The sequence below is a fragment of the Ambystoma mexicanum genome, chromosome 10, assembly GCF_040938575.1.
Source record: "Ambystoma mexicanum isolate Mex_15411 chromosome 10, UKY_AmexF1_1, whole genome shotgun sequence".
Taxonomy (NCBI): domain Eukaryota; kingdom Metazoa; phylum Chordata; class Amphibia; order Caudata; family Ambystomatidae; genus Ambystoma; species Ambystoma mexicanum.
This window is the reverse complement of record NC_090932.1, coordinates 487,117,602-487,145,550: the sequence shown is the minus strand read 5'-3', so window position 1 is coordinate 487,145,550 and position 27,949 is coordinate 487,117,602.

The window sequence follows — 27,949 nt, the reverse complement described above, 5'->3', positions numbered from 1 at the left end:
CATCTATGGATGATCCTTAAGAATGGCTTCACTAATCTTATTGTATGCAGGGACGTCAATCAGTTCCTCGATCCATTCATAAATCCAGCTGTATATTTAAGAGCACCAATTTGCACAAGTTCTTTCTAGGTTGTCTGGCCGAGACTGGTTTAATTGACTCCTGGCGGCTCTCTCATACCACACAATTGGATTATACTTTTCACTCATGTCCTCATAATATACTTTCTCGTTTGGACTATTCTCCTCCAAAACTCTTTCAGGTACCATTGTTGATTCCACAATGTCCAACATTATTATACCTGACCATGCCCCTGTTAGCACCTCTTTTGAGTTTGAAGACATTAGTAAACCTTCCTCCCGCAGGAGACTTAATAAATACTTATTACAAGACCAACAATCTATTGATTCTGTTCAATCATTCCTACAACAATACTATAGTGAAAATCAGGACAGTGATACCTCCACGGTAAACAGCTGGTATGCATTCAAGGCTGCACTTAGAGGCCACATTATGGCATATTCAGGGAATATGAAGAAACTATGTAAACAATATCTTGACGACCTCTACACTAAGCTGACTTTGATATTATAAGAACTCCAATCCAATGAACCTCCGTCGTGTCATGGCTCTATGTTCTCAAATCATGCTAAACCTTATGAACTGGCCGCTGGAACCATCCTAAAATATAAAACTAAGATTTACCAAACATCAAATAAGGCCAGCAATTCACTTGCCTCATACATAAAGACTAAGAAGGAAAGGTTGTACATATCACAGATAAAAGATACTTCTGGCACCTTACATGAACATCCAAAAGACATACTGAATTGTTTCAAAACATTTTATGAGAACTTATATACCCCTGAATCCTCTGTCCCTTCGGAGAACATTAAGTAATTTCTCAATACTATTAATGGGTCCTCCTATCCCCGAACTAGCCTCTCTCATTTAGACAACAATATAGATCTTTCTGAAATCACATATGCCATTAAGGGATTGGGTAGGGGTAAAGCCCCTGGACCCGATGGCCTCTCAGTTGCATTTTATAATGCTCTTGCTCATTCCCTTACTTAAATTTTTATTTTCCTACTGTATCTCTCAACAATCATCATCTGGCTCCATTTCTGAAACTCTGCTCATTTTATTTCCTAAATCCGACAAAGACCCTACATTTCTTGGTAACTATCACCCCATTTCTCTTATAAACGTGGGGAGTAAGATTTTCACTAAAATCCTCGCCAATAGAATAGCGTCCTGTCTCCCCACTTCGATTAAAAATGACCAAGTTGGTTATGTAAAAGGTCATATCTCCTCTAATGCAAGACTGTAACTTAATGCTTTCTACATAGTTTCTAAAGACAAAAAGGACAGATAGGGTTATGCGGCCATTGCATTGGATGCAGAAAAACCCTTTGACTGTGTCAATTGGGACTTTATGTTTCAATCACTCCAATGGCATGGTTTTGGTGAAAAATGTATCTCCCTGGTTAAACTCCTCTATTCGTGTCCCAAGTCTTCTGTAAATATTAATGGTCAATCCTCATCCTTTTTCCCTTTACTTAGAGGTACACGACAGGACTGTCCTCTCTCTCCCAATTTATATATCCTCTCTTTAGAACCTCTGCTTGAGCTTATTAGGTTGATAGAAATATACCCAGAATAGCAGGGAGCTTGTTGTATATTAAAATTGTGGCTCATGCTGATGATGTCCTCATCTTCATCAAAAACCCCAAACTCAATCTTCCTCACTTACTCCACACTCTTCACCAATTTAGCTTAATGTCATGATATAAACTTAACAAAGACAAATCCGAAATCCTTCCCCTCATTTCCTTCTGTTTAAAGCACGATTTGGATATCTTTCGTTTTAAATGGTGTAGCGATTCTATTAAATGTCTTGGTATTCGTTTCGCCCCTACTATACATGACACTATCAAATACTGTTGGAGAAACTTAAAAAATTAACTTCCAAGTGGTAACCCCTGTATCGCTTGTGGTGGGGCTGGCTGGAAACAATCAAGATTATGTTTTCCCCCATTATTCTATTTTACCTGCATCTCCTTCCAGTTCCACTCCCTCTTTTAAAATCCAAATATTCTATCCTTCTTAATCATGGAAGGGGCAAGAGAATAGCGGCAGCCAAATTAAAGGCTCTGTATGATATGGGAGGAGTTAGGTTTCCTGACTATAAATTATATCATTCTGCATTCCTTCTTAAGCATTCCCGTTGCTGGTTTACCTCATCTAGTACTTTAGATTTCCCTTTGTGGTATGATGTTGAGAAATGTCTGGTTTGCCCATACAAACTAGCCAACCTTATCTATTTATTCAACCATGCCTCCGTTGGTATATCGGATCCGATTAAAGCTTCTATCTCTGGACTAAGGATCTTCCTTTCCCCTCAAACAAAATCTCTTAATAAACACCTCTCCCCACTACTGTGGCATAATACAAATATTGTTATTAATAATAGGGTTTTGAGTCGAAGATCTTGGTTAAAAAAAGGTATCAGATTTATCCAACAAATTATTAACACCCCTTCCATTCTTTCCTTCCAACATCTGAGGCATTTATACGCCATACCAAATTTGTATTTTAATTTTTTTAAAATAAATTAATGAACTCATGTCTGCGCTCCACATTTTCTCAAACAATATCCTTTCACCTGATGTTTGTAGGCTACTGCAGCTCACCATGTCTCGGACATCAAGGCTTCTAAATTCTATGAAACACTATCCTCAAAGCAGGGAGTTCTGTCTGTGCGCCTTCTATGGGAGGATGAGTTTGGTTGCACTTTGGATGATCACATATGGTCCTCTATATTCTCCAGAATAAGATGTGTCTCAGTATCAGCCAATATAGAACAACACTTCATCCTTTTTTTTATCCATAGAGTGTTTATTACCCCTGTGAAGCTCTCACAAACAAAAAATGTTAATGATGATAAATGTTGGACATGTGGTCATTCTCCGTCATCATTTGAAACACATGTTCTTTAAATGCCCTTTCGTTTTCTCATTTTGGCAAGATGTGTGGAAACACCTTAAAAGCATATTTATGGTTGATGTCCCTCTATCCTTTTTGAATATTGTTCTAGGAAGTTTGGCTGTGACTTCACATGATTTGCATGCCTCGACAAAATTGTATGATTTATTTATTATTATTGAGTTAAAATGTATTACTGCCAAATGGAAAAAAACATGCTCCGTTTGTCGTAGAGGATGGTGCAATAACATCTACCATACACAAAGAATGGAATTATGTATGGCTAATTATCAAGACTCTATTCCCAAATATAATGCAAAATGGTCCTTCTATATTCACTATCTGAACTGTTCAATGCCTCCTCACATGGTACATGAACTAATCCTCTAATACTTCATATATATGTTTCATTTAATGTTACTCTGTATTGTGTCAATATGGTATTTAACAGCATACTGTTTTACATACTCCCACCCCCTCCCTCTCAACCCTTCTGTTCTCTTGTCTGTACCCTTCTGTGTTCCCCTGTTCTTCGCTTGTATATTATCATTGATATTTATCTTGCAGATTTTATGGATTATACATCTCTTCTTATGTTTATTCATGTATGATCGATGCTAATACATTTTTATTACTTTTTCTCACTCATATGTTTCACTATAACGGTTGGTTGATTTCTCTGCTTAACCTTTGTATTACCATGTCCTCACAGATTTCTGCATTGTTACTAAGTGTACCTCTGTTATATCTCTAATCAAAATTATTAAACAACAAAAAAGAAGTAGGTTTGTTTTCAAGGTATGCTCTTAAAAAAATCCACACGGTTGAAATGGCTATAATGTTGCTTCATATATAATGATATCAATGTGAAGATTCTGGACAATTCTTCCCTTCTTTCCATTGTTGAACTCCCCCCCGCAGCTTGCCTAGGGGTCTGCGCAAGTGTGACCTCATTGGGAGAGACTCCATTTTTTGGGTCAAGAACTCCCAATCCAATGAGCACCTCAATGAAAGGACTGCTTTGTCTGCATACGAGGGACTTGAAAAACCTGTTTGTTCTCATGTTTTGACTACAACTACCAGTGATGCCCCCACCATGTTGGTTTCAATAATTCTGACTTTCATCTCAATGCCACCATCAAGGAAGAAGGACACACCTTTTTTCGATTCTGATGACGTAGTTAAACTGTGAGGATTCTAACTGGGTGTCACACAACAGATCAGGACTCTTGCCCTTATCTTAGGATGTAGCACTCAATTAGAATGCTTTTTCTTTTTTTCTACTAATTAGAATTGAGCCGATACCCAACCCATCTCACACCCCCTTTTACAAATACCTCAGGTCACAATAGACTATGAACCAGTTTGGTGGGAATACAATATTTATTTATTTTAATCTCAAAGTAAATCGCACAATCTTTATATGGAGCAGCAATCACTAATGGGGTGATAATTACAATGAAACCATTGAAATATGCTTGGGTAACCTTCTACAAGAACATATCCAAAGCACAAAGCAATAGGAGCACTTTTTCAATTAGGATAGATAGCACCCAAGTTAAGGTTTCCCCCTGCAATGTTCCCTCAACCCACAATTACTCAAATTCTGAGTGGATAGAAGGAAGCAGCAGGTAGTCAGAGATAAGGGGCACCAAACAGAATCAAAATCTGACCTTCCCTCACAAAATAAGCAATGGCCTAAAATGACACTCGGATTTTAACAAAATAATTAATTATATGTGTAATTAAATAATTATGTACATATGTTTTATCACAGTCTCAGGGATGTTATATCACTAGCAACTATAAGGTAAGGTATCACAAAAGGCATACAATTCACAAAGCAGGTTGAATTTGAGAACACAGTGCAGTCAAATCACACATGGAAAAGTTGCATTTTTCTCTTTTTCATCTTTAAATGTCAAAAACGTTTTTTCTTTTTTAAATGGGTGAAAACACAGAATCGGAATGCGGTTTTTAGGCTTGGTGATAGATACACATCACAGGGACAATATAGAAGTAAAAGAGTGACTATAGCTGAAAAATTGAATGAGATTTTCAAGGTGGAATGAGGTTCGATTTTAGGAAAATAGAGCAGTTAAAAAGAGAAAATTGGTTTGGAAAGAAAGTAAATGTTTTACTTAAGCTAGATTATCAATAAGATAACCCTGCCCATGAAACAGGATAAGCGGCCATATTAACCCCCTCATGCTGTTTGTCTTGTTGTTTGTACATTAATTACATTATTCAAAATATGAGTAAGGATCTATGCAATATAGAAAGAAATGGAAGAATTGCGCTAACACTAGAAAATCAAGGACAGGGTGCACAGAGAATTCTAACAGTCTTAAACAAGTTACGAAGGCAAGGATAGGATTTCTTAGGGAGTAGAACAAAGACAAAGTATCAAGATGGTAGACTCTGTGTGGCTATGGGATGGGGAAATACTCACAATCTGCACTTGAGTTTATGGATTTGGCAGCCAACCGGATTCTGGACTCAAAAGGTTCTGGTCACAGGATAGCGGTGCACACTCCTAACAGCAAACATCTGAGCAGGTATGGTTTCTGGATGATGGCAACGGTAAAGCAGGCATAGAGGTAGTGAGCAACAAGCTGGTATGGTCACAGGATGCTTCCCAAGGTACCACAGCTTTTCCCCTTTGCTATTGGGATTTTAGGGAATTTCTGGATCAATGGCCTTGCTGGGATAGGATCAGCTATGCTTTGGCCTTGCTGGGATAGGATCAGCTATGCTTTGGCATTTCGGTAGAGTCTGGAATCTTGCAAAGGTGGATCTGGAATGTCAGGATACGCAGGCACTGGAAATTCAGGAGAGAGTGTCTGCAGTTCTGTCAGCCTCTCTTATTTATAAGGCATGGTGACATCATAGGATTGTACGATGGGGCAGATTTAGGCTGGGAAAGCCTCTAACAACTAGATTGGTCAGGGGTGATTGTTAGCACCTTGCTGTCAGCCGGTTAGGTTTCAGAGGCATGATGTCAGATTTATGATGTGTGCTTTACAATGAATAGGATCATCCCACAGTTACTTTTGCTAAAATCGGTCTTAACATAAATTACACATTTGTACAGTTGTGTCACTTTAACAAATTATATAGGCAGATTACATATTTCACGCAGAACATTGCAATCCAATTCTCACATTAGTAGGACTCAGTTTTGTCCGTCTAATAGTTTTATTTGCAGTTTTTCAATGAAATTACTTTACCTAAAATTCTATAACTTTATACATGTGTATATGTAGTCATAAGACATGTGAATATTGAATTTCAAAGTGGCATCATATACACTTTCCACAGAATATGCATTTCACTGCCATTTCTGTCCACAATATGTCAATGAAGGCTAGAATGTCTTGTTTAAAAGCCTCAACAATTACACTTAAATTGTACAACTTTCACATTTCTGCACTGTCCGGTTACAGAATTACCAGTCTTAAAAGTTTAATCATCAAATAGTATTTTGAGACAGATGGGGCTGCCTTTGTCCTCCAAATAATGTAATGTCTTTCCAGGCTACCATCAACTGTCAGTTCAGCCCAGGGTTGCCATGGATATTTCGCAGTTTGACTGAATGTTTGTTGTCAATTCCCCCACTTCACACATAGGTGTCCTAGATTTATTGTCTCAAGCTGAAGCCCAGACAGAAGTCTGACGAGCGTGTCATATTTCTTTCTCTTGGTCCATTCAAGGTTTTCAAACGCAGCAATTAACATGCATGTGTCCCAGAAATGTATGGTGGCTCCTTTTGTTGGAAGGCCTTCCATTTAGCCAGCAGAAAAACCTGTTCTGGAGCTTCCACAATCCAGCCACTGCATTTAATTCTTTATTTTATTTTATTTTTTTCTGAAACAAAAGCAAGCCTATTGAAATAAAACATCCCATATATGTTTCCCAGCAAAACCCCTTTTACATTGCTAGGCCAAGACAGGGCCAAGACAGGGCCTTCTTTCAACATTACACTTTTAAAACAGGCATTTTTCCTTATTTGCAAAAGCGCATTTTAACCCATGATGAAGTCTGCTAGGCTGACCATTTCAAAAGGTTGTCTCTTCCTTCTGACTTCCCAACATTGTTTTGCCCTAGTCAGTTTCATTTATACAGAAATCTCTTTAAGACACAGGTCCAATGAATTTGACATATGTCCTTAGAGCTAAGGTTTCTTTTGAAGCAGTGATTTTTTACATTTTGTAGCCCAAAAGTCAAGCGTTTTTCCATGCAGCTGAAAGTAAAGCTTCTGTTGATTTCCCAGACTTGGTCTGACACAGCCTGCCATTCAGGAATAATGCTGTCCCCTGCTGGGCACAATCTGAATATTGATGGGCATGGCAGGGCCTCACTGATGAAAGCAGAGTAATGTAGAACAGATGAAAAGAGCATCAGAGCAGCAGCATTTTAAATGTAAAATATTTCCAGCTTCTCACTTTGCTCCTTTAGTACACACAAGAACACACCCTGGCAGCCTTTCTCAGGGTGCTACTTGTTCCCACTTGCCCAATGTTGTTTGACAAAACAGTGCAGCCATCCTTTTATAGCTGCAAAACGCAGTTTTGATGTGAGGCAGTGGTGCTCAAAGGAGCCAGAACAGCCATTTTGCTGGTTCTGCTGAAGTGCAGCTTGGTTATGGATGGGAATTCTTCTGAGTGGGTCAATGTATCCCACAAAACACAGTAAGAACTGTGAATGAAGAAAGACCTCTGATGCAGTGCACGACTACGACGGAGGGAGGAGGATGCATGATATGCATAGTTGAGTCTGTGAGTACACATCCTGGAGGGGCAGACCTACAAAAATCTAGGCGCCAGAGGTGGTGTAGCGGAAGCAGGACCCACTAGTTGAAGGCTACAAGGTGCATGCACTGACTGAACAAGATGCTCTGGTCTGGTGCGGAATGAAGACGGGAAGCAAAACGGTCTCAGTGGTGGAACTACTACTAGAGAACAGTGGTGGGCTTGGCACCCAGCAACTGACTTCAAGACTAGGAGAAAGAAAGGAGTCGGAGTCCCGAGCTCCACTAAGCAAGTACTGGGACCAACGAGACAAGCACAGAAAGGGAAGAACATGCTCCCAACATGAGGACACAAGCGAGAGCTGTAAACCCTGGGGTCCCAGACTGCTGAAGCTGTCCACGGTAGAAGAGGCTGGGAAAATGAAAAAGGCACAAGACCCATGTGAAACAGAGCGAGGGTGACAGGAAGACCTCATATCATGTCTGGAGAAGACGCAAACAGTATGAATATCTGAAAGTGTGGAACAGGCACACAACCCAAGTAAAACAGAGGGGTAGAGTTACAAACACAGTATATCAAGGCTGTGGAAGATGCCCTCAGTACAAGAATCTAAGAGGATCGAATGGGAACATACCCTGAGAACAAGAAAGTAAAAAGGTATACGTATGCTTGTTACCAAGCCTGGAAAAGCTAACAAATATATGAGATTAATTGGACTGAGAACAAATAACCCTTCCAAAGAGCCACAGGTTTTTGGAGAGTCCCAGTTCCACAGAGGTGGCACAAGTGTGTGCAATGAAATCTTGGAGGATTTAAATACTGGTAAAAAGCTCAGGGGATCCGGGCTGGATTTAACCAGTGGTAAGAAGCTGAAAAACATATAAGAAGAAGAATTTGTCTTTTTCCCAAAGGGAAAAGGGGGAGGAGAAAACCATTTTGAAGACATTTATCATTTTAATTGACAAACTTATACTAAGACTGTAAACTGTGTAAAATCATTCTAAAGGAACCCTGGGCCTGATAAGTCTTTGATGAGCCAGGCCAGGAAGAAGCTCATTTGAGGCAATTGTGCAATCCTCCTTTTCCTTGTAATTAGATTTAACATGTTAGGGCCAGTGAGTAATTAGGAATTTTCACTCAGAACTCTTTAGTTTTGGACTTTAACGAGAACCCTTATTTTTTGGTTTAGAAGGTAGGGAACTTCCCTCATAGTGAGTCTTGCAATCCCTTCTTTTGTTTGTTTTGTGGGGACCCCAAAGTTGTCTGTGCCAGTGCCCCAAATATGTTAAGAACACCCTGACTTAAAAGGATCAGACAAAAACTTGAAGCACAGACCGGATAGAAATAAACCATTAGAGCTCCAACTGCACCAGGGGTCTGTATACTCAATTAGATAGGATACATTTCACAAATGTATGTCTCTTCCATGTATGCAGGTGGAGCATGGGTGCAGTAGTAAAACTCCTGTCACAAAATATTTCCATTCTCATGCTTCAGGTTTTTGGATGCTCCTGGTACAATGGACACGTATGCAGAGAAGTCTCAAACCCATACTAAGAACTCTTTCCAACCTGGAGTCCTGAACCATTAATGAAGGCACTGGGAGCCTCTGCAGAAAGACCATGTTGCTAAAGCAATCATCCACTGATATTCCTAACTCTGACACAAGCACAGGGCTTTGACCCCCAGAAGGGATTTAACAGCTTAAATTGTTGATTTATAAAGGTCTTGCTCATTATGCATAGCACCGGAATTGTTGCTTAAGACAATGAATTACTGCAAGTATGTGTCTACAGTACAGAAGAAGTGAAGCCATACATTTGGTAGTTGGCAGATCTCTTACTTTGTGCCATGTGAAATAATAAATCAGTTATGGCTTTGATGTTGACTTCATTTTGCATTCTGGCACATGCAGCCCTTCATTTTAAATATATACATGAATAATATTGTCATGAAATACAAACACTGGCACTTATAGAACATGATTTGAGAGCTCTGTGTTGGCATATTTTTAAGAAACAGCAGTGTGCACGAAGGAATGTTGTTAGGTGTGAAAAAGGGATCATGTTTTTCTGCATTTTTATCCTTAGCAGGCTTATGAATTTTCATAATATGCATTTTACTTTTATATGTGAAGAGAAATCGTGCATCTACTTGAATTCTGCCAGAGGTATTTTAAATCTTTGCACAATGTGAGAAACCAGAGGTGTTCTCACTTGTAGACCCCCGGATACTTTGTTCAGGTGGCCAGGGCAGGGCCATTGTGCTTGGATTACAACCATGGGGTGGACAAGTGAGGGCGCATTACCTGGGCAAGGGGACCTTGGGGATTGCCAGAGGAACACCCGTGGGAGAGACATGGTATTCCCCCATTTGCAACACACCACACCTGACCTTTCCACCACCTTAGAGATTATTGGAAGTCTTGTCCTGTTGCCCCCTCCCCAATTCCAACAGGTACCAACACCAAAGGGATGTTGGTAGCTATGGAGATTACCCATAGGAATCAATGTGCCATGATCTCCTATGGGCTGTCTCCATCTTGTCACGTTAACAAGGACAGACAAAGTCAGGCGCAGCAGGGCAACCACTTTCACCTGATTCTGGTTAACTTTTCCAGCCAGTATAAAGGTGGAGCACACGGACACACTTCGAATGAACTTGGCATGCTGGAGGAATAAGAACCAGGGCTGGAGGAACCCTGAAAGGCCTGGAGCAAGGACTGCCAAATTATTTAGCCTTTGAGTACAGGGAGGCTGCAGTATGACGAGGGAGCTAAAACTCTAGGGAGCCAAACCAGTGGTTGCTGGGTTTACCTTCCAGTGCCCAAACCAGAGCTCCTCCCCTGGCCAGACAGGAAAGCCCAGGCATTTGTGGGGCAGGTGGCGAGAACCTGACCCATGGAAACATCCCATTTTATAAAGTTGGAGCTCCCAAAACCAGTGTAGTGAGATTTTAGGGGAGCTGGCGAAGCGAGAGGAAAATAAAAACATTGCATTGCAGGATTTAAAGTCCAGAGACATTTTTGGGGTTGAACCTTTGAGCAAGGTTGTGCACATTAGAAGGAGCAGTTCCTTTAGGGCTATGGCGAACTGACCAAAGGAGAGCGACAAACCGAGGGGTTAATTTGAAGGGGCAGGAAGCCAGAAAACCCCCCTCAATCCCCTGGCGAGAGAGAGTTTTTTCCAAAAGGCCATGAAGATTGCACAAAACAGCCCAGCTGGAAGGAAGAAAGAGTCTTCGAGTGCTACAAGGTTACCAGCCACCGTCCCGGGTGAACGGCAGAGTTGGGGATGCGCAGAAGCGGCAGTGGTAACAACCTTGACTCCTACATCAAATGCATGAAAGACGCAAAGCCTCATAACACGACCAGCGAGTTAAAGAAAGCAAAGAAAGCCCTATCTGTGTTTAATTGAAATGAGTGCAACAGTATCTGAGGGATGTAAGTTACGTGACCGCCGATAAGCTGGGAGAGAAAGTGAATACATTGTTAAGAACAGTGAATATGAAAAACAAAGCAGCAGACTGGTCCGGCAAAGTGAGATTTCCTAATCGAAAGTCTCTGTGAAATGTTTTAAAGCTCTAAAGACAGTTTGAAGTGAGAGATGAGCATTAAGTGAAAAGCTCAAAAACTGTTGAACTGTGTTTTGTTGAATTTGGTAAGAGAAAGAAAGGAGGGTTGGAGACCCATGTGAAAAGCAAAAGAAATATTTGAGCCTGGCCGAGGGAGAACCATGTGTGAAAGTAAAAGGATGGTCTGAGCCCTACTGATAGAGACCCGTTTGAAAATCAAGTCATATGGAACAAGTACATTTTTCAAAAGACATTGGAAATGAAGGAAAATTTCTAAAGGGGAATTAAAGAAATAAAGAATGGTCAAAGTAGTCATGTGGAGGTGAGAGCTAAAATCCTCCCAGTTTCAAAAGTCTTCGACAGTGAAATTAAAATGTGAAAGGAGGTTTGAGCTCAACAGAGGTGCACCTATAGTGTGGAATGTGAAGAAAGCTTGGGGAAGGGAACCCTACCAAGGAGAAAAGCTATGAACCTGATAGAGGGGAACCTATAGTAAACTGCGACCAAATACTATACTCAGAAACCTTTTGTTAAACCTGTGTAGAAGCTTAAATAGTGACCTGGACTTGGGTGATGGGAACACGAGAGGTTAAACCTGTGAACTTGTGACTCAGACTTGAATGGCCAAGTAGGCTCTGGAGGGCAGAGCCAGCCGCCTAACTGTGTTCACAAGCCAAAGTGTGATCATCCATCAAATATTCCACCTAACCCCGTGCTGTACAATGTGGGGACGAGAAGTAATACTGATTTATATTGACATTCTGACATTTCGCTGCACCACTAATTTTTCCTTTTGTAGATACATATCTCTATTTCACATTAGAGTGTATTAGAGTGAGGAAAGGCATTAGGTTTTTGTTAGTTTAGGCCTTTACTGTTTGACTAAGACTTACTAGGACTGCTTCTTTATTATTTGATTTTTGAGATTACTCCCATCTTAGTTATAGGTCCAGACAGGAGTTTTTCCAAACCCCTTGAATTTAACAATAACGGTTTTGAAACTTGCAACTATTGTGTTAGTGTCTACTTGTGATAGCATGCCTCTCTTACACCAGTCAATCAAATGAATACATTTTTTATTTGGGTAATACTCACATGTATTATTGTTAATGTTTTGAGGCTAAAGCTGCTGGTGATCACTACGATCTAGTGCATTTTATTTCTTTAATTGGGACGATTCATTCTGATGAGTGCGAATGTTTGATTTAATCACACTACACTAGGTGCAACATGTTTGTAAGCCCTCAGATACCCCAAATATCAGTCTTATGCTCTAAAATAACAAATCAAATCACAAAGTAAACCCCCTTTACTTTTTTTTATAACATTTGGCATTCATATCACAACACACACAAGAAACAAGCTACATGCCCTTGTCAATAACACTGCTGTCATTCAGTAACTTTTGAAGTGCATTGTGAAAGTACATTCATAGAAGCTAGTGGAGATTATTTTTGGGGCTTCATTACATTATTTTGAGTTCTAGGACAAAGGAAGTGGACATTTGGTTAAGTTGTATCTTTTATAAATTGTAGGAATCACAACCTCTTGGGGGGCAAACAGGGTCTGTAATGGCCCACCTGTCTGAGCCTAGTCAGGCCAAGCAAAGTGTGTGCATCCACAAACGTTTGGGGCCGTTACCAGCCCTCTAGGTCCCCCTAAATATGGTTGATTGCAATTCGCATCCCGGGTTTCGTACATGTGCAAATGGTTTTATTTTATCACATTGCCCAATCTCCAGCAAACAAAAACAAAAGAACAAGATGGCTGCTGCCAGAGTAAATAGAATAGGGTCTGCATCCCTTTTTCTTAATACATGGCAGCCATGGGTGGGACAGGGCATCAGGACTCGAGCACAAAGCTCCAGTCAAGCAGGTAAGTGGGAAGAGAGGATGGTGGTGGGGCAATGGTACGGGATGTCTTGGAGCTTTGGGGAGTGGGCAGAAGGGTGGAGAGGCAACAGATTGAGGCTCCCAGTTTCCTACCCACAATCAAAATGGCAGCACCAGTGGAGGGCACCTTGTTTATTTATTTATTTCTATAGTGTGAAACAAAAGCCCTGAGGCATGGAGGCACTTAACAAGACGAGTACCAACAATCAACCAAAAAATCAGGTAGGTTAGCTAAGCTGGAAGTCAGTATGCATGGATACACATAATACAGATCCCAATACAATCCAGTAAGAAGATACAAAAATACATTAATGCATTCATTAAGCACAATCCTTAGATTGGAGGCAGGTGACATTTTATTTGCGTTTTTGTATGAGCTCAGAAATCAGGGGAGATTACACTGGCTACAAGCTATAATGATATAATCTGTGTTATTTCTGGTGCACCAGTCCTTAATGTTCAATCTTTGCAGAAGTCTAAATTCCTGCCCTCTAACACATCAAGGACCAATCTTGGACTGTAGCCATGACCAGACCTTGTTCCGGAGTGCGTCTCTAGTTTCAGCCCTCCCTGGCTTGTCTACGTTTGTAATAACAATATTCTTACAATCCATAACAAGCTCTTTTTGGACAATATCCGTTATCACAGGCATCCTTGACTTCTTGATGTGGATATCTTGACCACAATAGAAATTGGCTGGTCTGGTGAAGGATAGCTTTCTGGTCTTTTGCGAGGGTAACAGAAGCCCACCTGAGCTATTTGCCACAGCCATTGCCACAGCACAGTCAGTATCATGACACATAGAGTGAAATAGAAATCCATTGGTCTCATACTCTGCAGTTAACTGGCTGGTATTTATAATTGTACTGGTTTGACATGTTACCTCCCTCTAATTTAAAGGGAAAGTGCGCTCAAAAATATTATTGTCCCTATTGTTCGGGCATTTATTTTTCAGCATACGGTGACCGATTGTAAAAAATGTTCCTATGCATCTTACCTTCGTTTTCCTTCCTTTTACACATGCGAATTCAAAGAGTCGGGTGCGGCCATTTTGGCTACTCTTATCCATTGCCGCATCACACTAAGGTCAAGTGCCCCTGCAGCACTAAATCATATCCCCCGCCACTGAAGCTGACATCACTATTCCAAACGATATGCTCCACCTATTGTCATAATGTTAGCGGGCAGCGTAGCTAAAAATGCACAGTCATCCCCCACGTTATAACGTCAGTTGACGCAGAACACGGAAGATTAACACACTCTCACAGCACATCCCAAATTGAGTTTGCTACCAATAACTTTACAGAAAACATATTAATCTGCTCTTTTCATCAAAACGCCATTTTAGCACATCGCTAAATTCTCCAAAATGCAAAAAGAACAATCTCCCCTTTTTTCAAAGCAAAAATATTATGTATAGTTTACCTTACCTTATGTTTGGTTGTTCCATTCTCTTGGCGTAATGTGCAGTGTCCGCTCTGAACAATGGTTTGCATACACTGAAACTAAATGTTCCAATGTCCACATTCATAATAGTACATTTTATCATTTTTGCAGGCACATCTTCTGTCCTTCTAGCCTGGCAATTGCTCCCTTTGGTCTAAAGTCACATAACAAATGAAGCTTGTTTTCAGCGCTTATTTTTGGTAGGTTTTGTTTTGAGAATGAATGCCACAATATTAAAACATACCGGAGAAGATGCCGCAGTGTGAACTGATACATTTCTTCTTTCACCACAAGCATCATCCCACAAAGTGACCTTCACTCCATGGAGAACTGAGCACAGCAGGTGCACATGGCATTCAAAAAACACAAGAAAAATAAACGAATTGTTGGCATCCACCAATGCAGCGTGATCTTGAATACTGTCTCACCCATCACTAGTGCGGGTTATGAACCTATATGTGTTATCATTCACAACGTTGTGGCCTTTCCATAGGCAAAATCATTAGATCTGGAGTCTCAATGTTCACAAACAGCATCTACCTTTGTTGATTATTATTTAATTTCGGAATAAAGTTACCCCTGTGAAACCCTACAACCTATCTTTTTGCTTCTTTCACGAGAGGTTTGTATTCATTAGGTTCTGTGTGTAACATGGGATAGCCGTTCACACTATCTATCCCACCTGAGGCAGCCCTGTCTAGGTTCAAGCGAGACAGCTCACTTTGCTTGCTCATACCCAGTTAGTTGTATTTATGATCCAACAATGCTTTGTCTCACTCGGCATTGTATTGCATAGGTTAAGCACGGATGAGCGTTAGCCAATTTCTCTGATTCTTTCACCTGAATTTCAAATGCAAACCTGAGAAGTCTGTAGCCTTGTGCTGAACCTTGCAGTGGTGCGCAAAGTGACACAATTGTGACGGTCAAGCAAAAAAGCGTATCTTCTTGGGAAGGCCGTAGCAAGTCAGGAAGGGGCCTGAGGTGTTGAAGAATTGGTTCCCACTATTGCAGTAAGGTATGCCTTGGCGGCAGATCAGTTTTTGAAATCTTAAAATGGCCAGTGAGTGCGAGCTAAACCAGCCAACGTAGAATTCCTTTGCTAAACTTTATCCTTTGTACCGTGAATCTCAGCAAGAACTCACATAGTCTATAATAGGCACGGGTTAGAACTATGAATTGGTATAGGAATATGAATTGTATTCTGTATAACTGTCATTCAAGGAGAGTTGGACCTTGGGGCATAATATTCATTGACACTTGATTTTCGTTTCACAGAGCAGGGGAAGCCATGACTTCAAATTAGTTTTTGACCACAGTTCCACTGAAAGTAAGTAGCACCGATAGTAAAATGCACAAAAAGCCTTGTGTGACCTAGGATTTCTTTTGTGTGTACAACACAGACCACAATGTCATATTCTGATATGATATGGCATTTATAACGCACATATGCACGAGTGCTTCAAGGCGTAACAAGGCAAGTGAGGGGAGACAGAGGGAAGACAAAGACAAAGAACTTATTAGTCCAGGTGACAATGATATCGCGAAAGCACAAAAGGAAGGGCGGCAAGGGTAAAAGTGCCGTTAGAAAGGCGGAGGGGCCAGTGGAGTGCATAGGATAAACAGTCCAAGAAAATAAAGGAATCCAATAAATAAAAATCGTAGACAGAAGGAGGAATGTGCAAGGGTAAGTGCAGACAACAGGTGTCAATTGCTGTTAGGGTGCTGTAGGGATACAGAAACAGTCCCTGAATGCAAGTGGTGTCAGGGGGGCAGTGCAGGTGGTCAACTGGCGGGAAAGGTACCTGGCCTCAAGATGACAGGGTAGCTGGGCCAGACGGTATCCTGGTAACCAGCAGAGTTTCAGTGAGCAGATCAGCAGGGGCTAGTGGGAGAAAAAGCAGATAGAGATAGAGTAGAGGAAGGAACCAAGTTGAAACAGGGAGGGTTGATGAGAGTGGAAAGAAGTCAACCAAGCCAGGGCATGATCAGAGATAACGCCCATTATCAGGAAGATGGTTGAAAAGGACGTTAGGGTTCACCATATCAAAGGCAGAGTAGTGTTTGAATAAGAAGAGGACACAGGGGGTGAAGGAATCAAGTTTGGAAAGCAAGTACTCAGGGATGTTCTGGAGAGCAGTTTTCTGTGTGTCCTGAGGAACAACACGAAGCATCCAGTTGGATGATACATTCTCCAAGAAGGAGACTTTAACAAGGAGAATACTTAATTAAGAGTCATTGGGCCTCATTACGGGTCGGGCGGTCCGGAAATAACAGTGCCGGTAAACCCGCCGCCACTCTTGATTCGGGACCACCCGATTTCGAGTACTGCAGGCGGGAGGTGGCATTCCCGCCAGGTCTGATCTTGCAGGTTCAACACCGCCCGCCTGCAGGTGGACGTGAAAACACCCGCTCCATCAGGAGATGGTGCCGGTGTTTCCACTTCCCCATTCCCAATGGGGACTCAATGGGAATGGGGATTTACCGAATTCCGCCTCTGGAATTCCCGGGACACCCGGGTCGTAATGCCCTGGTAATTCCGGGAGTCACAGAGGCGGAATGGTAATACGAGTCCGGCGGTAACCGAGCTGGAAAAACCGGCTGGTTGCCGCCGAACTCGTAATGAGGCCCATTAAGGAAACATTATTCATTAATGATGACCTTGCACAGAGTGGAAGGAGGCCAAGAGGGCCTCCCACTGGGTACCACCATTAATGTGAGAAGAAGAGAAAGGAGAGATGACAGAAACCATATATAGACTCCATAGGTGTGGGGAGGGAACGACAAAGAGTATGTCACAGAGGGTTTGCCTGGACGTAGCACAGGTATAGGTATCAGCAATAGGGAGGCTGTGGTTGGAGACCAAAAGTGCTTCTTAAACTTGTTTCTACCAGATTTAGTGAGGAGAGCAGGGTAGTCGATAGAGAATCAGTTACAAAAGATATGAGAGACAGAGAGTACCAGGGAGTTGGTAGGCATAGGGAAGAAGAGGAATGGTGTTGGAGGGGGCTGTGAAAAATGCAAGGGAAGGACAGAAGGTGGGGCGGCATGCAAAGCGAAACACAGAGTCACACTCTATGTAAATCCAGCAACAGCAGGCACTAATTGCCAAAATGTTGACAAAGACGATACTTTTGTTGAAAATTATATTTTGGACATAATGGTGTGCTATGTAGAGCTACGGAGAAACCCAAAAAACTCACACATCAAAATATTGAAATAGTATCAGAGAGAGTAAAAAAGGTTATATTCAAAGAGGTGTTTAAAAAAAACTGCTAAGGCAGAACGTTCTGGAAGTTAGGGGGTTGACACAGGTCAGTTGATTGATCATTGCTTTGAAAATGCCAAGCACTGCATATGTGTATGTAGTTTGGGTCAAGAATTAAGGGTTTGACAGACACCAAGTCTCACCGTTGTTAGGGAGAATTCTCTCTTTAAGCTGAATTTCCTAACCTAGTGAGTCCCCCAGCATCTTTGCTGGATTTCTGGAGTTTGTTTTTACCCTCCTGCCAAGAGTGAGACTCTTTTCCTCCCACTCTTGGACATGATTTATGGTATTCCTTTGACTGTGAATGTGTTTTATGGGCTATGGGGTCCTTTACTCTATACGGTCCCATGTGTTTTTACGATGTGTGTTACACAGCACCCTCCGTGCAGTAACACAGGGGTGTCATAGTGACACCCCACCATAGACTCCATACCCTGGGAATGACTACTGTCTCCCAGGGCATGTAAAGTCACCATTGGCTTTGCTAGTCCCAAATTATTAACAGAAACCAGTACAAAGCATCATATTGTGGACGTACTGGTCGGAGCAATTCGATTGCCCCGGGGTCTGTTAGTCGAGGGGGCACGTCTCCATCCCCCCTGATCGAGTTTTGGCTGGTGGCAGTGGAAACTACTTGTTATATTCGACTGCAAATATTTTCCTATGGGATTTTCCCATTGCTCGAGGCTGCCAACTTTAATTATTTAATTCTCATAGTCTCGAATATACTGCTGGTTTATTTAATTAATATTAATTCTCCGGTTGGTATTTTTTGCCAAGACTCGATTCTAAAATGGCGTTTGTGTTCTCTTCTGTGACTCCAACCCAAGTCGAGCCCTTTGTTCCACTTTTTGGCGGGCTTCTCCACAGAAGCCTCCAAAAGTGGTGCCACTCTGTCTGGGTACCACAGGGGTTGTGGGAGGGGGTTTAGGCACCCTGGACTGAGTTACCTTGGTAACTCAAGTTGCACTCTGGTGTGATTGGCCCAAGTGGTGAGCCGGCCGGCTCACCACTTAGCATGTTTGAGTGACAGCTAGGCTGAGTGAATGGGGGTTTTCTGCATAAAAGCAGGGCTTTGGGGACTGGAACTTCAGAAGTCGCCACAGGACCTGAGAATCTGACGAGGGAGAAGCTGAGCTGACCTACCACGACAACACCACCGGTGGAGCCCTGCAGAACTGACTCACCACTACCCGACAACAGAGAAGATCTCCCGGCTAGAGATGCTTCTTCCCCTGACTGGTGGGCACAACCAGTTTACCTTTCTCTCTTCGCACCCCAGCCCGGTTTGTGGACGAACTGCCCCTGCCAAGCACCTTGGCAGCCAGATAGCCACTCACCACTGAACCGCGAATCACCGGACCGCTCCTTGTACCTGAGAAACTCTGCGGCTGGTTTCTTCCCTGGCAGTGCAACAGACTCCTGTCTTCTTCCCCAACGAGATCCTCTCTTCCCCCGGACGAAGCACCGACTTGCATCCACACGCAGGAACAACTGCCCCCGCTGGAGTATTCTCACCACTTTAAGGTACCGTGTCCACCAGGCCTCCCTTTCTAAAGATTGCTACAAGGTAATACTAACCCCTTAACCTTCTGGGCTGGGCTGGCCGCCTTGACCCTCTAACTGGTCCCTTTCTTAGGTCCAACTCCTTTTTGAACCTTTACAAGACTTTTGTGCACTGCAACCGTGTGACCTTGGACACGTTTCGTTTGGATCCTCTGAAAGTGGATCCGGCCTCTTGAACTCTAACTTCACGGTTTTACTTTGCCTTCCTGTCTTGTTATGTTCTGGTAAAAGTGTTGGGATCTGTTTCAACTTGTTCTCTGCTTTTTTCTCCCTTTTTAAAACGAACTATTAGAGTGCCATCTACGTTAAGCGCTCACCGCTGTCTGGAAATAAGTGGGGCTTTACTTAAGACTTGTCTAATATTCTTTCAAGAGAGTGTATATCTTTTAGTGACCGTGTTTTTGAATTGCTTACTATTAGTGCTTGTGTGTTTTTCTAGATGTGGTTTTAAATAAATAATTACATCTCTTTTACACCAAGTCCTGGTCAGTGTTTACTTGGTCTACTGTGTTCTCTTGCCCTATTGTGAAGACTCTGTATACTGCCTAACTCTTCTTGAGGGAAGTCTGACTGCTCAGCCACAGCTACCAAGTGAATCTGTGTGGTACAGGCTGCTACCAAGTGGGTTTACTGCCAAACACCTGTAGTCCTAAATCTTTTGCAGTGGTACCAGAGGGAACTGCACAGGTTTCTGCCTAACAACCGTCACATTGACTGATGGCTAATATCCAATTTTCCCATCATTATTTCAGCAACCGAAATGGGCAGTGCAGCAACGATGTGCTAGGGCAATTCCATTTTCAAATATATCACTAATAGCAATCACAGACATGTGTCTTATCATTCAAGGAACATAAATATTGATGAAGGGAAGGTGAATGAAATACATTAATGAATCATACACCAAATTTAATCTGCATAATTAAATATTTGTTTATACTGTTTCTAGCATCAAAAGTTAGTGTAATAGCATTCAATTGTTGATGTACAATGTACAAACATTGGGGAACATATTGGAAATGTTATTTTAAGCAGATTGTGAAGACAGCTTCTAATTATTTATATCAGGAAGTCAACTGTTCTCCAAGTACCTCTTTAGGTGGACAGGGCTCTTTTGCAATTTTTTGTGACAATGTATGTGTCTTAGGAACAAAATCTGGATCAATTCCATGAGTATGCATGGCCAACACATTCAATGTCAAATCTTTCACAAATTCAAAATCCATATCCTGGTATATTGGCTTAACCGCCCATTGTTTGCTTCATTTTGTGAAGGCCTTGAGGTAACGATGCATCCCGAAATGACCTGAAGCGTTTGCTTGTTCCATCTCAATTTTGTCATTGTATGCAAGTACATCTAGTCTTGTTCTGTCCTCCATACCATCTATGCCGAAATGCAATCTTTTGGGCCTGTACTTTAAGCACATATTGTGCAACATCTCCAAATCTCCAGTATGACAGAATTCCCTTCCTGTCTCTGGAAAGCATATTATCTTACAGAATCTTCTCAAGAGCTTTGTGTGGTGGTGAACATGGCACCAACCACTTATTTTATAGTTTCAGCTCCTGATAAAGATTCATGTGCACATTCATGAAAATGTTGGTTTTCTTTCCATGATTGTATGTTGGAACAATGGTACATCAATGAATGCCATTTCTCAAGTAGAATTTCTACAGGCCCGTCACAAGTTTTGGAGTTCCACCAAAGATGGTTGCTGATGGACTGACACCACTTTAAGATTTCTTCAGAACCCCATTTTTCTACCAGCAGCTGCAATGTTTTTATTGGCTGATTTGGCAAAGTGCCATACATCGAATTGATGATGAATGTGTGGCAACTGCTGTCGTATGACCTTGGCTATTGAAACATGCCTGTCAGTGGCTATCAGCTCTATTTGCACCCCCCTCAATTGAAGAAATTCAACAGATTTTATGAAAACACATTTCTCCATGGCCTCAGAAAATGTACATTTGTACAACTGCACTATTTCCAAACTCATATTTTTTTTTTTACTTTGCATGTCTTGAAAGTGGTATGTGCAGTAACATTTCTTCCTCACATAACTATTCATTTTGTTTTTGTGTATTTCATTCCAGTCATTATTGTTCATGTATCTCTTTTTTTCTATATTTCGCCTACACCATGGGACTTTCCATTGATTGGTATGTTGAAATCATTTTTATTTATATGTAACAGCGATAATATTATTGTTGCATTTTGTGTAACTGTGCAGACTGGCCCTGAAGAAGGAAATCTTTCCGAAATGCATTGGCCCTAGTCTATTGTACATATGTGTTGCGGCTACTCTCCTCTCACTAAGAAAACTTTAGTGACAGCTTTATTTATATTTTGGATCAACTAAAATTTGAAAAAACCAACAGATGACTTACTGCATTCATTTTTTTTAGCATTGTAATACCTGTGGATATAAGAAAACCTTTGAACTTTATAACTTGACGCCCACATCTGGGCCATTTTTTGAGAGCGGCTGTGTGACCTAGTATTTTTACTCGGTCTCCTGCTTTTGTTATGTGCAGTACTTTGCTCAACATACTGGCCTGTCACACTATTTGTCGCCAGCTAGCCAAAAATGTTTGCCATGGAATGTGTTTTCGATTGACATCTGTTCAACTTTCCAGGCTTCACTAATGGAGATGAATACGAATTCCCTTTGATATTTGAAGTACTGGGTTTTAGCAAGGAACTCAACTCCCACAAATTGACCGAAACTGTAAATCTTACCAAAAGTAGACCCGCAGCAAAGTAAAGCTGATGACCATAGTAGATTTCCAGCTGGTACTTTGCCCAGCATCGATTGAGTAGATCATGAAAATGTACTATCAAGGTGGACACAGCTGGTTTGTATTTTTGCGTTAGTGCCTTGTAATACACAAGATACATTCACCAATGGCTCCCTGCATATTTTCCGCCTTAATGTATGGACACATTTCAGCATGTACAATCCCTAGGAGGCAGCTATCAAATACAGCATATTTTTGTTCCTTTATCAGCCAATCGTCCGGCATGAATGTGTTTTGTGATTCGGCTGTGGTGGACATATCGAAAAAACTCTGCAAAGTGAAGTCGAGATCTTTAGCAAGTTCCTCAGTCACTTCTGTTGAAGCTTCAATCTCTCGTTATTTCAGGTTGTGATATTTACACGCAAATTGGAAAACAGATATAATCGAATGTTTCTTTGGTGGAACATTTTTGGCGGATGTAGATTGTGTCAGGGGGTCTGCGAGGAATTGCAATGCATCTTCATTGTATTCAGTCTCATCTTGTCGAGTTGACACATGGTAGCAATGGTCCATGGACACTTTGCACGGATCGCCGGTCACATTACATTCAGTTTCTGGCCACTGTGCATAAGCATCACAAGTCTGCTTAGTGACTGGACCATGCCGCGCCCCAAATAGTAGTTGCTCCATTGGGAAATCAGTTTGGCAAGCCACATCTTTTGTTTCATTTTTTGTCTGTATCTTTATACTTCACTTCCTTCTGGGCCTCTGAAGGATGTGTTGAGAAACATACTCAATGTATAGCACACATACAGCAGATACCACTTTGTATAAAAAACATTATTTGAATAATTCAATAGCTTAAAAAGTTCTACAAAGCAAACTAGTTTGTTTGTTACCCTTGTTTTCTTGGAAACCGTGGCATTCTTTTTTCCCAATGCATCAGCAAGCTGAAAAAAATGTGTTTTAATATGGTGTACATCCAGCACGTTTAATTTGGTCGCAAACCAACATCCGTACATATTTACAAACAGAACCAGCTTGATTGAATAGGAAAAATTACAACATTAAAATGTATTCCAAATGCAATGTGATGTCCAATAGTATTTAGTATTAGGTTATATTTACCTCTGGTCCTAGTGCCTCCTCTTCTATTTCTTTTTTTTTTTCAAATTTGATTTTATACAAGAAAAATTAAGTAACATACTTTGTCATTAGTATCAAGTTACAACCACTTTTCAGAACTTGGCCCATTCTTATTTTGAGCGAGACTGTACCAGCACAAATAGTTTATAATCCCCCCGTCCCTCTCCCCACCCCCAGGAAAGGTCTTCAGCACATATAAAGCACATTATCATGCATGTTTACTTATGCCATGAGGGGCCATCTTTCAGATGTGTTTGACAAGCTCAATGATACAAATAGTCTCAATGTTATTAGCAGGATAATTCACGGATTGTTGACAAGGTTTTGATAGAGAGTGTTACTGGCTCCGTCCACCACCATTGTCACTTCACGTAGGGTTCCTTACAGGGTCAAGAGTGTACATATCCACAAAGTCATTCCAAAGTACTTCATGTTTGGCTGATCTTTCGTGAAGGGCAGCAGTGATTCTTTCCATTGTATATATGTTTGTGGCCACTCCGATCCACTCTTTTTTTGAGGGGAGTTCTTGTGCCTTCCACCTAATCACCAGACAGGCTTGTGCAGCAAGTTGTAAGGGGGCCACAATTCTGCCTACTTTCGACACTCCGTCATCACCTTCTTCCAAGCCAAACAATATGAGGAGAGGTGTCACATCTTGGAATATTCCATCAATCTGCCTAATCCACCCCAGAACTTCACTCCAGTACACCCGCAACCAAGGACATTCCCACCAAATGTGCCAATAATTGGCCCTTACTCCCCATTCTCGCCAACACATAGGACTAGTAGTCTGAAACATTTTGGATAGGCTGTGGGGATCGTATTCCCACCTATGCAATAATTTAATAGCATGTCATTTGTACTGTGCAGCAATCGATACCTGTGAGGGTGTTTTATATATCTTAGCCCATGTGCGTTGGTCAAATTCTCTACCAAAATCTAGTTCCCACCTTTGTTTGAGCTTCGCGACTGATCTTGAGCCGTTATCTAACAGTGCTCGATACATGTATGTAATCAAAACCTTAGTGTCAGCCACTGTATCGAGGAGCTTATCAAACGGTGGGAGTTCAGTTCCCTTTGTATTTTTCCTTGCCAGCATTCTCTCGATAGTACATCTTTAAGACGTAAATAAAGGAGGACTGGGATTGGGTTTATTTGGAGTGCATTCTCGAGTTCTGGTACTGTCAGAAATACCCCTCCCTTCCACAGCTGTCTGACCCGCTCAAGGCCTACATCGAACCAAGATTGGTATCTCGAGTGGTCCGGAATCTCTTCTCGAATCCCCGGTTCCTATATGTGGCTTAAGGGCGATGGCCACATTGTGAAAAATGCCATGCCTGCCCCTTTCTCGAAGTCTTCGCAGGAGTTTGGGTCTTGGAACCCATAATCATTCTGAAACCGTGACCGGGGCTAGATTATTGTTGTCTAATTGGACCCATTGTATCCCTTAAGTGGGGGATCAACACGCGCAGTTGGACCACTTGATAGTACAATTTGAGGTCTGGGAGGTCCACCCCTCCTTTTTCTTTGGGGAATATGAGCACATCATACAATATTCTTGGTTTCTTTCCCTCCCACAGGAAATGTAGCATGGCAATTTTCACTTCATGGAAAAACCAATCTAGAATTTTCACGTGTAGTACCTGGAATGGATATAAGAAACAAATGAGGCAAACCATTTTAATGTGGTCAACCGTCCCATCCTTGAAACTGTGAGAGGCTGCCATTTTGCCATATCCGCCTGAAGCGAGGAAAGCACCTGTGGGAATTTCGCCTTATACATATCATCAACACTTCTTGTGAGATTGATCCCCAAGTAACGTAAAATTGAACCTCCCATCACCAAACCTAGCTGAGAGAGTTCCCTGGAAGAATTGGAAGTGGCTTTATGTAACGGAAAGAGAATAGATGTGGACCGGTTGATTTTAAACCCTGATAATGAGCCATAGGTCTCAATTAGTTGTATGGTTTAGGGTTCTGAGGACATAGAGTACGATGTCGTCAGCATATAGGGCTAGTTTGTATTCACTTCCCTGTACCCACAAGCCTTCTACCCGACTGTCAGGTCTGAGCGTTTGGGCATGGGGTTCTAGAGAGAGAGCAAACAATATTGCCGAGAGCGGGCAACCCTGTCTCGTGCCCCTCTCGAGGGTGAACCACCAAGAGTATTCTGAGTTTACCAAAACTGATGCTTGGGGTGATGTGTACACTAAAAGTGTCAGACCAAGCCCTATTTTGCGTAACACTGCTTCCAGGAAATCCCATTCCACCCTGTCGACTGCCTTCTCTGGATCAATGGACAGTAGCAAGTGGACATTTTGCATTTTTTGTGCCTCATGTATTAGGTGGAGAGTCTTACCTGTTATGTCGGCACCCTGGCGACCCAGAATAAATCCGACCTGGTCGGAATGTATCAAAAAAGGCATATGGGTTTCCATTTTTGCTTCCACGTGTGTACATATCTATATTAAGGAGGGAGATGGGGCGGTAAGATCCGTACTGTTTGGGATCTTTGCCGTCCTTAGGAATTACTGAGATTAATGCCTGTGGGCAATACTCCTGTTTGTAAAATATGATTAAATAGGTCGACCAAAAGGGGAGGAGGGGTGCGAGGAAGGTCTTATAAAATCCTGTGGTGTATCCCCATTGGTAACCTTTTGATGGCACTCTCCACCCCATCGAGAAGTTATGGGAGACTCTAGCATCTCAACCTTGTGCTGGAAGAGTTTTGGCATGTTTACCTTGTTCATATAATGATTTAATTCTGCTTCCCCCTGTATGGTTTCAGACTTTTAGAGGTGCTCATAAACATCAGCAAAGGCCTCAGGAGCACTCTTAGGGTCCCTTTATAGGAGGTTATGCACGCTTTCTATAGCTGCAGCCCATCGCTCGGCTTGTTGCCCTCTTAGCCTAGCGGCCAGAAGGGCATCAGCCTTGTCCCCTTTTTCACTCTAGCATCTAGCATCTCAACCTTGTGCTGGAAGAGTTTTGGCATGTTTACCTTGTTCATATAATGATTTAATTCTGCTTCCCCCTGTATGGTTTCAGACTTTTAGAGGTGCTCATAAACATCAGCAAAGGCCTCAGGAGCACTCTTAGGGTCCCTTTATATGAGGTTATGCACGCTTTCTATAGCTGCAGCCCATCGCTCGGCTTGTTGCCCTCTTAGCCTAGCGGCCAGAAGGGCATCAGCCTTGTCCCCTTTTTCATAAAGCTTTTTTCTTAAGAAATTGGAGCTTACGTATGACAAGGCCTTCTTCCAATCGCCAAAGTTCCTCCCTCTTTTGAACCGCTTCAGCTATTCTGTCTCTTCTCCTGTCATCACTGGACTGCGCCACAATACCTAATTGCGCAATCTTTTTTCTGAGTTTCTCTTCTATTAAGAACCTCTCCCTTTTCTTATCAGCCACCTCCTTAATTAATATGCCCCTTCAGGTCGCCTTCCCAGCCTCCGACACTGTGCTTTTAGATACCTCCCCCGTGTCATTTCGCTCAAAATACTGTGATCTCCTTAGCTAGTTGTTTTTGAAAGACAAGGTCCTTCCACAGCAACTCATTGCACCCCCATTTCGAATTTGTATGCGTAAGTGCCAGGAGGTTCACAACAGTGGTGACCATATTGTGGTCCGACCAGGAGATCGGGATAATCTCTGAGGCAGATGTTGCGCCACATAATCCAACGGTAAAATACATGTAATCTATTCTTGTGAATGTGGAGCGTGGGGCCGAATAGAATGTGCAACCTGCGTGGTTAGGGTGGAAGTGGGGCCATATATCCTGTAACCCATAAAGGCCTATCATTTTAGTCACATTGGCACAGCCACCATCAGGCGGTTCATTAGAATCTGGGTTGCCAACTTGCCTTTCTAGTGTGGGGTCAGCCCACCTATTAAAATCTCCACTGAGGATGACCTGTCCCTCAGCCTCGAGCATAATCTTTGGGATCATGTGCTGAAGGAAGTGGGACGGCCCCGAATTGGGTGCGTAGAGTGATGCTAGAGTGAGAGTGGTGTTGTGCAGTCTGCCTACTAGGACAATCGCTCTTCCTCCTACGTCCGACCAAGTCTTTATAACTTCAAATTTGAGTCCCTTTGTAACCAGGATACCCACTCCTGCTTTTCGTAAGGGGCCCAACCCCATTATTTAAGTCCCATTTTGGCATAAAGGAACTTACGTTCTTCCCCTCATATGTATTGAGTCTCTTGAAGGAAATGTATGTCTAAGTTGGCCCTCCTGAAATCTCGATAGACCAATGACCATTTATTAGATTAGTTAAGAGGGAGAAAAGTGTCACAAATCTCTCAGAGGCCTGTTCAAGGGTTTTATTCAATATTTGTGGGTAACATTCAAGGTGCCATCCCTAAGAGATCCAGATTTGCCTGCTAAGCTATCAATTGTCTTGGGCATAACTGAGAACTAGGTGTCTCTTTGTAGTCCCCAACCAATATTCGTTCAACATCCAAGTTATGACTCTGCATGTACCAATGTAAATACCTGCCTCAATCACTCACTCTCCCTCCTCAACCCCATCCCACCCACTATCCCTATGCGGCATCCGATCCAGCTGGGTTATCTCCACCCA